The sequence below is a fragment of the Pelmatolapia mariae genome, linkage group LG22 (assembly GCF_036321145.2).
Source record: "Pelmatolapia mariae isolate MD_Pm_ZW linkage group LG22, Pm_UMD_F_2, whole genome shotgun sequence".
NCBI lineage: Eukaryota > Metazoa > Chordata > Actinopteri > Cichliformes > Cichlidae > Pelmatolapia > Pelmatolapia mariae.
Window position 1 is genome coordinate 9,865,018 of NC_086245.2, and position 11,618 is coordinate 9,876,635.

Sequence of the window (11,618 nt, forward strand, 5' to 3'; positions counted from 1 at the left end):
ACAAAGTGGTGTACACTTGAGAAGTGGAACGAAAATCATACATGATTCCAAACATTTTTTACAAATAAATAACTGCAAAGTGGGGTGTGTGTAATCATTCAGCCCCCTTTGGTCTGAGTGCAGTCAGTTGCCCATAGACATTGCCTGATGAGTGCTAATGACTAAATAGAGTGCACCTGTGTGTAATCTAATGTCAGTACAAATACAGCTGCTCTGTGACGGCCTCAGAGGTTGTCTAAGAGAATATTGGGAGCAACAACACCATGAAGTCCAAAGAACACACCAGACAGGTCAGGGATAAAGCTATTGAGAAATTTAAAGCAGGCTTAGGCTACAAAAAGATTTCCCAAGCCTTGAACATCCCACGGAGCACTGTTCAAGCGATCATTCAGAAATGGAAGGAGTATGGCACAACTGTAAACCTACCAAGACAAGGCCGTCCACCTAAACTCACAGGCCGAACAAGGAGAGCGCTGATCAGAAATGCAGCCAAGAGGCCCATGGTGACTCTGGACGAGCTGCAGAGATCTACAGCTCAGGTGGGGGAATCTGTCCATAGGACAACTATTAGTCGTGCACTGCACAAAGTTGGCCTTTGTGGAAGAGTGGCAAGAAGAAAGCCATTGTTAACAGAAAACCATAAGAAGCCCTGTTTGCAGTTTGCCACAAGCCATGTGGGGGACACAGCAAACATGTGGAAGAAGGTGCTCTGGTCAGATGAGACCAAAATGGAACTTTTGGGCCAAAATGCAAAACGCTATGTGTGGCAGAAAACTAACACTGCACATCACTCTGAACACACCATCCCCACTGTCAAATATGGTGGTGGCAGCATCATGCTCTGGGGGTGCTTCTCTTCAGCAGGGACAGGGAAGCTGGTCAGAGTTGATGGGAAGATGGATGGAGCCAAATACAGGGCAATCTTAGAAGAAAACCTCTTGGAGTCTGCAAAAGACTTGAGACTGGGGCGGAGGTTCACCTTCCAGCAGGACAACGACCCTAAACATAAAGCCAGGGCAACAATGGAATGGTTTAAAACAAAACATATCCATGTGTGAGAATGGCCCAGTCAAAGTCCAGATCTAAATCCAATCGAGAATCTGTGGCAAGATCTGAAAACTGCTGTTCAGACGCTGTCCATCTAATCTGACTGAGCTGGAGCTGTTTTGCAAAGAAGAATGGGCAAGGATTTCAGTCTCTAGATGTGCAAAGCTGGTAGAGACATACCCTGAAAGACTGGCAGCTGTAATTGCAGCAAAAGGTGGTTCTACAAAGTATTGACTCAGGGGGCTGAATAATTACGCACACCCCACTTTGCAGTTATTTATTTGTAAAAAATGTTTGGAATCATGTATGATTTTCGTTCCACTTCTCAAGTGTACACCACTTTGTATTGGTCTTTCACATGGAATTCCAATAAAATTGATTCATGTTTGTGGCTGTAATGTGACAAAATGTGGAAAAGTTCAAGGGGGCCGAATACTTTTGCAAGCCACTGTGAAATCCCTGAAATTTCTCTGTCAACGCAGTTTGTCCATTCTGCACTCCAGAAGGGTTGATTGCGTTAAAAATTTTAATCAGCATTAACTCGTTAACGTTGACGGACCTACAACAAACACAAAAACTGTAGACATCCTGATATAGGCTTATAATTTGCACCGATGTTTTTTCTTAATTCTATCACACACACGTGAAAAGTGAGCGCGAGGGCCCTCGGTGCGCCTGCTTGCTGCTGCTGCTGTGCTGAAGTCTCTCACACAGCCTGTCGAAAGGGGATGGGGCGGGCTGTTTCCAAATAGTGCACATTTCATTCATAATATTGTCAATCCAAGCCCATTATGTATTAATTATTTTTCATGGGTTGTGTAAAATCCCAGAAAAAAAAACTATACAAGATACAGGTCTATTAGTTTATGTTGTGGGGTTGGGTGTTGATATTGGAGCGCAAAATTACTGATGGAAGATGGACAAGAAAAGGTCAAAGCCATCAGGTCCTCAGTTTGGGGAAAAAAAGAGAAAAGAAGAGGAGAAATGAGCAAAAGATACAGGTAAGCAGTAGGGGTGCAACGATACACAAAATTCACGGTTCGGTTCGGTTCGGTTCGATACTTTGGTGTCACGGTTCGATATTTTTTCGATACAAAAAAATGTTCATGCCTTTTTAATTTGTTATGGAGGACCACAAGAGCCACGCGCATCGAAATAAAAATTTCTGTGCTTAAATAATGAATTGTAGAATAAATTCTGCAATTGTAAATTCATTTTTGAATTCCAATTTAATAAACTGCATTTCAAAATCCTTTTTCCAATTGCAATTTAATAAACTGCAGTTAAAAATCCTTTTTCCATTTGCACTTTAATAAACTGCATTTCAAAATCCTTTTTCCACTTGCAATTTAATAAACTGCAGTTCAAAATCCTTTTTCCATTTGCACTTTAATAAACTGCAGTTCAAAATCCTTTTTCCACTTGCAATTTAATAAACTGCAGTTCAAAATCCTTTTTCCACTTGCAATTTAATAAACTGCAGTTCAAAATCCTTTTTCCACTTGCAATTTAATAAACTGCAGTTCAAAATCCATTTCCCTTTCCTGTTCGCTCCGGGATTAGGTGCTGGATTAGCTGCTGGATTAGCTGCTGGATTAGCTCTTCGATTAACAACTTGCTGGAGGCTATTCAAATTAGCCACACCGTGGGATGTAAGGAGCTCTCTGATTGGTTGGTCAGACACAGGCTGTCTGCCAGCCTGGATTTTTCTAGCTCATAGCTTCGCACTGCTAAGAAGCCTGTGTGCTTGTACAAAGGCCGTTCAGCCTCGGGATTTACACTCGGCTCGACACGGATATGTGAAGAATGAAGGGACTCTGCAGCGAAACGGAGAGCCAACCTCTGACTGAGTGCCTGTCTACACAGTCTGACCACCTGTTGAAGGTAAGGTGCTAACGTGGCTAACGCTAGCATCACCGCACATAGCCCCGTTATTTTAAGATCATCTTAGCTAATGAAAGTTTTACGTCGCAGCTGTACGAGCTAGCTACGTGTTTTGTAAGCTGCTGTGCTCTTCACAAATAAAGCTGGAAGCAGCTCAGACTGTTAGAACCAGCACTGAGCCCTGTTACATTTATACAGTGTTAGAGCAATGGCTGTAACCTACAGCCTTTAAACTAGCGATTAAAATGCTGACAGTAAACGCGTCAGTCCAGATGTTACCACATTACTTTGTGATACTTAAAACAACTGAGACAGGCTGATTAAAATAACAGCTGTCAGTTCTCTCATTCCTTATATCAAGACTGGAGATCACACTACTGATTTCAGTTCATTTAATATGTGAGAGCACAGATTCATTCTCAACTGGACATAAATGATGATCAAAGGTTATATATATGATGAATTCATCAAATCCCAGCCTCTAACACAGTGCGCTGAATCTTAGCTTTGAATGTCCAGTATATTCTAATCAGTGCAATGTAAGCATTCACTGAACCTATAGTATCTACACCTGTGTGGCAAATGTGTGGTAAAGATACAGATAATGAAATTTAATTATTAATACAATATACATCATGAAAAATGAAAGCTGAAATTGATTCAGTTTAGTACTTTTCTCTGTATGCTCTGTGATTATAAAGGCCTTAAATTCTGTGATATATACTGTAAATGATTTTCACAGAGGTCTTAAAGTAGTTAAATCACTGCTGATAGTCTGGTTGTTTATATTTTCACATGTTTTTGTGTCTGTAGGGCTGTTTGATGACGATTTGGACTCCTCTGGGAGATGAGGACACACCCACATCTGTTCCATACTGCAGCCATGGATGGTGTTACAGCTCTGAATCAGCTTTAGGCCATCAGACGCACACACTGGAAAACCAGCACCTGGACTTCATGCAGGAGAGACGGCCTCAGTGATGATGGACTCTGCATCCTCTACCTCACCTCCTAATCTCTTTCTTCTTTAACACATAATTAAAATCACTCCAAAAGAGTGTAAACTTACTGAGGAAGTCTCTAACTTGTACACATTTGTACTTTTACTTGTTTTATGAGTTATTTTTAAGAAGAGTAAAGTTATTCACATAAAGTTTTTATTCTTCTGTATTTATTCTTTTGTATCATGTACCACAGTCATACTGAACTTTACAGACCTGGTGAAAAAAAAAAAAAACACACACATATATATATATATCTATATATATCTATCTCTATCTATCTATCTATCAGCTTCAGCAGTATTTCGATTCATCTTATGAATTCCAGTCTAATGTCAATTCACTGAGTTCAGTTTTGGTCTTAAACTCCAGAGAATACCACCTGGTTCAACAATCTTTTTATCTGATTATTGGCAAAATGTTTTCTTCTGAGAGATGCTCCTGAGGCTGAAATTGAGCCCAGAGAAACAACAACAAAGTTTAGTTCCTCTGGATTTTCCATGGAAAATTGTTTTATCACTCATCCAGGTGACTTCTCCAGTGTCACGGATGAGTGATGAATGTATCTCCCACTGGAAACCATTGTGTCTAGTTAAAGTCATTCGGTTTTTTTAAGGAGAGTTGTTAGATGCTGTGCTCGTGAGGACAATGGGTTTTAACTTGCTGCACAACACAAAGCTGCTATACTGGATCAACGATCAAAACACTTAATTGAGCAGAATTAAGTCAAAATGTAATATCCTCATATGATGACACATCACACACGACCCAGCATTGTTCTAAGAATGCAAACTTTCTTATTGGAAGTTTCCACAGCTGCCAAAAAGGGACAGATTTCTGTCTGGTCTTAATGAGTGGTCGTTGCTCTCTCGTTTTCTCTGGAATTGCTGCACGGAGGATGTAACACCCATGATAAGCGCTGAGGTGTGTGTCCTTGTCAGAAATCAGCCATCCTCAGCTTCCAGGTTAGGAAAAGTGGAACCAGAAGATATTCAAATGCATCTCTTCACAGCTGCTGATGAATTCTACAAAAAACAAAGTTTGTTAAAAACATTTGCAGGTGAATCACCACTGATTTATCAGTGCCATCCATTTACTCAGAAATTACTGACAAGTGGATAACTAGAATATATAGTTTATAATTTCAAAAATGTCCTGTACAAAATCAGGGCTCGCAAAATTTCAAAATCCCTGGTAGCCCTTCGGGCAGGGACTCTTCAGTTTTTGGTAGCCCAAAATAAATTTAAGTAGCCCGAATAAATAAGGGAGCAATTTTTTTTATGTTTTGTTTCCTGTTTTGTTTCCGTAACGGGAAAAAAACATTAATCAAAAAATTGTTGAAACACAAATTACAATATTGTATAAAAATTACAATCATCAACTCAAATACTTGGTTGTAATTGAACAGAAATTTCTATGAACTTGTAAGAACTGTACAACAGGAATCAGTCTGTGTCAGATCCTGAATTTGAAATTTCCACTGGAGTCACGGGTAAGAGGCAAGTGGAACCAAGATCTAGGCCATTTGCTTTTTGAAGTTTGCAAAGACTGCTAAATTTTGCCAGTGGTAGTTCACTCTTTGCAACATAGTACGCTGTTCTTAACAGATTTTTCAGGTTGATTTTTAGTATGTTATTTGCAGACTGAGCAATAATCAATTTCTTGCATTTCTCATGGGCTCTAATGGGGGCCTTTCTTAAAATTACTGGTCCCAGTAACAAAGGCACTTGTCGACTCAATGTTCTGCCGGGTGTGTTGTTGGTTTCCCTCGATTTCTATGTTATTTACACGGGTGCACATAAGTGGTCCGCATGTGCGCATTCGCTGTCACAATAAAAGACGCGCACCAGATAAGAAGTTGCAACGCGCGTTTGCGTCCATATAAAAGGCACTGTTTTTGTCCGCTAGAGTGGGATTTTCATGGCACATTCTGCACCAAATCTCTGTGCGTTCATCATTTGTTTAAAGCCAGCCTACCTCCTGCAACCACTTTTCCTAGAATACGCGCTTCTTTTGTGGTTCGGACTCCATCTGACATTTCTTTGGAGGTGGAGGAACACCAAAGTAATTGCTTAAAGGAGCTTCTTCGACATCTTTAGGAGTTCTAAACAAATGTCTGTCGTCCTCCAGAAAATCTTATGGACGCAAACACGCGTTGCAACTTCTTATCTTGTGCGCGTATTTTATTTTGACAGCGAACGCGCACCTGCGGACCACTTATGTGCACCCCTGGTTATTTAGCTTGTCATATTCCAGCCACAGAAATTCTTTTGTCCATGAAACCATAAAGCTGCACTTTCTTTTTGCCTTATAGTCTGATTTGTCATAACTTTTCCGTTTTGTGGTAAGCTTTTCTTTGGCTGTCACTTCTTTACACTGACCGGTCTTATTTGGCTCAGCAGAACTAAAATATATATCCTGCTGCCTTTACACACGCACTCACATAACGCTCAGCGATTCTCTGCGCGATCAACCTCTCACATGTTTAAGCTTCCTGCGAGAGATTTCACTTGTCATGTTTGATAGCAAACTAACGATTGATAAGACGATGTCAGAGGAATTGGTGCGCAAATTATCGTCACTCACCAATCAGTACTGTCGCTCTCTATACGCAGTTCGCGCGATTGCAAAGTGAAAGCAAAAAACAAGCGCAAATTCAAATGCGATTTCAATATGTCACATATAGGGCTGCTCGATTATGGCAAAAATGATAATCACGATTATTTTCACTGAAATTGAGATCTCGATTATTTGATGATATTTATTTAACAATAACAATGTATTGAATAATGGCTTTAAAGATTGTCAAAAATAGTATAAAATAGTGTGCAAATACTGATAACAGTGCAAATGTTTGCAATATAAAAAATAAAATGTAAACATCTATGTTTAGTGAACTTTGCCATGTCGCTCTGTGGTGCAGCTACAACACCAAAGTTTACACACTATGTCTACTTGATCCACGTCTGACTCCGCGAACCCATAATGTTTCCACACCACTGAAGGGTTTTTTTTTTAACCTCTTTTCAACCAACGGCAGTCACTCTCCTCTCCAAATAACTTCTGCTTAGCTTTCCGAGCTTCCCTCTGTTAGCTCCTCTTAATTGTTGTGAGGCGTGTTCAAAACGCAGAGAGGTGCGCTCGATTTGCCACACGGAGCAGCGCGAGAGTAAAGCACGAGGGAGGTGCTAATAATCGGCTCAGTCATTTTTAATGATCGTTGAAAGCCCAGATCGTAATTTAGATTAAAATTCGATTAATTGAGCAGCCCTAGTCACATATTGACAGTGGTTCACCGATGCCAATGACATATTTACCCAGCTACATTTCCGAAAGAATGCAAAAGCATTGACATATATTTTTCCTTCCTATGATAGCCCGACGGGCAGGGCAGGGATAGATTCTGGTAGCCCGACTGGAAAAATCGCTAGCCCCGGGACGTCGGGCTAGCGATTTTGCGAGCCCTGAAAATGAACTATATATGACAAATGTGGTGCTTGTGGAATTTTTAACAAGGACCCTACAAAACTTTACTCATGCTGCCAAACTTTTGACAGCTAGGTGTGCAGTTCCTGCTTTAAATGCATCCACTTTTAAGATTAAGGAATCTAAGTGATAAGAGGCCAGAAATGTTTGAACTCACTTATGAACCTACATCACTGAGGCCATCTCTCCTGCATGAAGTCCAGGTGCTGGTTTTCCAGTGTGTGCGTCTGATGGCCCAAAGCTGCCTCAGAGCTGTAACACCATCCATGGCTGCAGTATGGAACAGATGTGGGTGTGTCCTCATCTCCCAGAGGAGTCCAAATCGTCATCAAACAGCCCTACAGACACAAAAACGTGAAAATATAAACAACCAGACTATCAGCAGTGATTTAACTACTTTAAGACCTCTGTGAAAATCATTTACAGTATATATCACAGAATTTAAGGCCTTTATAATCACAGAGCATACAGAGAAAAGTACTAAACTGAATCAATTTCAGCTTTCATTTTTCATGATGTATATTGTATTAATAATTAAATTTCATTATCTGTATCTTTACCACACAGGTGTAGATACTGTAGGTTCAGTGAATGCTTACATTGCACTGATTAGAATATACTGGACATTCAAAGCTAAGATTCAGCGCACTGTGTTAGAGGCTGGGATTTGATGAATTCATCATGTATACAACCTTTGATCATCATTTATGTCCAGTTGAGAATGAATCTGTGCTCTCACATATTAAATGAACTGAAATCAGTAGTGCGATCTCCAGTCTTGATATAAGGAATGAGAGAACTGACAGCTGTTATTTTAATCAGCCTGTCTCCGTTGTTTTAACTCTAAGTATCACAAAGTAATGTGGTAACATCTGGACTGACGAGTTTACTGTCAGCATTTTAATCGCTAGTTTAAAGGCTGCAGGTTACAGCCATTGCTCTAACACTGTATAAATGTAACAGGCCTCAGTGCTGGTTCTAACAGTCTGAGCTGCTTCCAGCTTTATTTGTGAAGAGCACAGCAGCTTACAAAACACGTAGCGAGCTCGTACAGCTGCGACGTAAAACTTTCATAAACTAAGATGTCCTTAAAATAACGGGGCTACGTGCGGTGATGCTAGCGTTAGCCATGTTAGCACCTTACCTTCAACAGGTGGTCAGACTGTGTAGACAGGCACTCAGTCAGAGGTTGCGCTCTCCGTTTCGCTGCAGGGTCCCTTCATTCTTCACATATCCGTGTCGAGCCGAGTGTAAATCCCGAGGCTGAACGGCCTTTGTACAAGCACACACGCTTCTTAGCAGGGCGAAGCTATGAGCTAGAAAAATCCAGGCTGGCAGACAGCCTGTGTCTGACCAACCAATCAGAGAGCTCCTTACATCCCACGGTGTGGCTAATTTGAATAGCCTCCAGCAAGTTGTTAATCGAAGAGCTAATCCAGCAGCTAATCCAGCAGCTAATCCAGCAGCTAATCCAGCACCTAATCCCGGAGCGAACAGGAAAGGGAAATGGATTTTGAACTGCAGTTTATTAAATTGCAAGTGGAAAAAGGATTTTGAACTGCAGTTTATTAAATTGCAAGTGGAAAAAGGATTTTGAACTGCAGTTTATTAAATTGCAAGTGGAAAAAGGATTTTGAACTGCAGTTTATTAAAGTGCAAATGGAAAAAGGATTTTGAACTGCAGTTTATTAAATTGCAAGTGGAAAAAGGATTTTGAAATGCAGTTTATTAAAGTGCAAATGGAAAAAGGATTTTTAACTGCAGTTTATTAAATTGCAATTGGAAAAAGGATTTTGAAATGCAGTTTATTAAATTGGAATTCAAAAATGAATTTACAATTGCAGAATTTATTCTACAATTCATTATTTAAGCACAGAAATTTTTATTTCGATGCGCGTGGCTCTTGTGGTCCTCCATAATTTGTCACCTAATTTTAATAACTCAAAAGTACAGTTTTTTAATTTAATGTTGCTGAAACGACAAAGTAATAAAAACATAAATATCTCATGGAGAAATCCCTCATCTTTGGAAAAGAGAGTTTATTACAGAGAAATGGCTCTTTCCAAAATAAAAGCTATACTATACGCTTCTTCTGGGGTATACTCTCAGCAGCATATTAAACATATCAGGTCCCCATGAGGAGAATCATGTGCTAACAGCTGTCTAAATGACTCGGGTAAAGTTTGTAGCATGCGTGCTTGTTGTTTTTGTCTGCTTCCACTTGTCTTTGCACTAGGATGATGTTGGCGTAAATGTGCAGTCATATTCATTGTGTTCCCACTAGTGCTGTCAGCGTTAATCTCGTTGAAATGACGTTAACGCCACAACACGGCAAATCTCCGTTAACGAGCTACCGCGGATCGCCCGGTGTGTGGGGCTGGACGGCGTCAACACGTTAACGAGCAAACGCTAACGCAGTAGTTCCCACATGCAATTGAGCATTGCGTGGCACATCCGACATACTGTTTTACTTTTGTCCATGACACACTTACCTTCAGGGTCATACTTCACATGAAGACCAAAATAGTTCCAAAGGCCAGATCTGAATGAGGGTGGGGGAGGTTCAATTTGCCATGTTGCAATGAGCTAAGCTTCTGCCTTGCTAGCTTGCGCTGCGCTCAGTGGATCTGCGCTCGACAGTGCAGCCTAGGCAGAGTAGTCGAACGCAGATCCACTGAGCTCTCAGCACAGACAGCATCGTCAGAAGAAAAGTTGATAAAATAAATTAAAAATTTTGTATTGTTCGATACACATGCGTACCGAACCGAAAGCACTGTATCGAACGGTTCAATATTGATGCGAGTATCGTTGCACCCCTAGTAAGCAGATGTGTCTTTGGATAATGGCAGGTATTATGTATCCTGAAACAAGATAACATTCATTAGTAGGGATTGGGAAAACTTCTGTTTACCTTTCTTAGCCACTTGGTTGTGCTAGTAAACAGTAGACAGAAAGTAGACACTGATGTGGCTTATTGAATCATTTGGACTGTGTTCAGGTTAATATCAATTAGCCATTAATTGGAAGAGGTGTATTTTTGATTTGTCTGCTATTCTCAATGTATGTTGAATTATAGCCATTTGCATACTCTCTCTATATAAAACATTTATATAAAATGTTTATCTGATTAAATTCAGCATGGTTCCGACAACAGTTTTCACAATAACATATATTAATATACAAGCCTTAATATGTTTTATGTGCCTGTGTGTGTGTGTGTTGTGTTGGGGTGGGGTGGGGGGTGCAGATGGAGTGTTCGCCCAGAGCACCAAACAGGCCAGGACCTGCCTCTCAGTCTCTACCTTTGTGCCAACTTTCATCACAAAATGCTGCAAGATTCCAGAGAAATTAAAGGATTTTTCTACTCAAGTTCAAAAAGATTATTTTAATAAACAAAACTTTACAAGAAAAAAATCTTTGATAGTTGGCATGAAAGTCTCCACAAATTCCTCTTCCCTGCAACTCACACTCCATGTCTGCAAAGCTTCAGCTCCAACCACTGCAATACTTCCCTTTTTTGCCTTTACTGGATAATGAACTCAACTACCAGCTCACAACTATCAAGGATGGTATTTAGTGGTTTTATGATGATATTATGATTTTTGAATATGATGTGAAGCCAGGATAAACTTTAAAATTTTAGTTCTCACGTATAAGTGCATCCATAACCTTGCCCCTCCTAATTTGTGTGATCTGCTTTATATCACCCCTGTTTCCCGCTCTCTCAGATCTTCATCTGCCGCTTATCTTGTTGTTCCTTCTGCTTGTCTTATCACTATGGGGAACAGAGCTTTCAGTCATGCTGCTCCTCGGCTCTGAAACTCACTTCCTCCAGTCATAAGAAATATAGATTCCCTTCCCTTATTTAAGCCACAGTTCAAAACATACTTGTTTAAACTGGCTTACTCGCTTTAATACAGATCTTACTTGTTGCCAAATCTTGTTTATTCTTTTGCTGCTTTAATCTCTTTGTAATCTATTGTTTTATTGATCTCTTTTTTTTTCTCTTTGTAAGGTGACCTTGGGTTTTAGAAAGTCGCCCTCAAATAAATTGTATTCTTATTATTATTTTTGAATTGACTGTATTGAATTTGAGCATAACTGTCCTTTAATTTTGGGGGAATATTTCACCTGATATGGGATGAAACTTGGCACAGATTGTACAGTAGGTGGACCAGAGGAGGAATGTGTTGAAAGTTG

At 40.1% G+C, this 11,618-nt stretch overlaps 1 long non-coding RNA gene across 2 annotated transcripts; it reads right to left on the bottom strand.

Moving 5' to 3' along the window:
* Window positions 1–4,225: 4,225 nt before the first annotated feature.
* On the bottom strand, window positions 4,226–8,747 carry LOC135933662 (uncharacterized). 2 transcript variants are annotated; one of them, XR_010573873.1, is made up of 3 exons: window positions 8,563–8,747; window positions 7,588–7,756; window positions 4,226–4,957 (listed from the first exon to the last, which is right to left on the bottom strand). It is a non-coding gene; the product is annotated as an uncharacterized LOC135933662 (long non-coding RNA). The 2 variants fall into 2 exon arrangements; XR_010573871.1 differs by having other exon boundaries at window positions 7,576–7,756.
* Window positions 8,748–11,618: the final 2,871 nt, after the last annotated feature.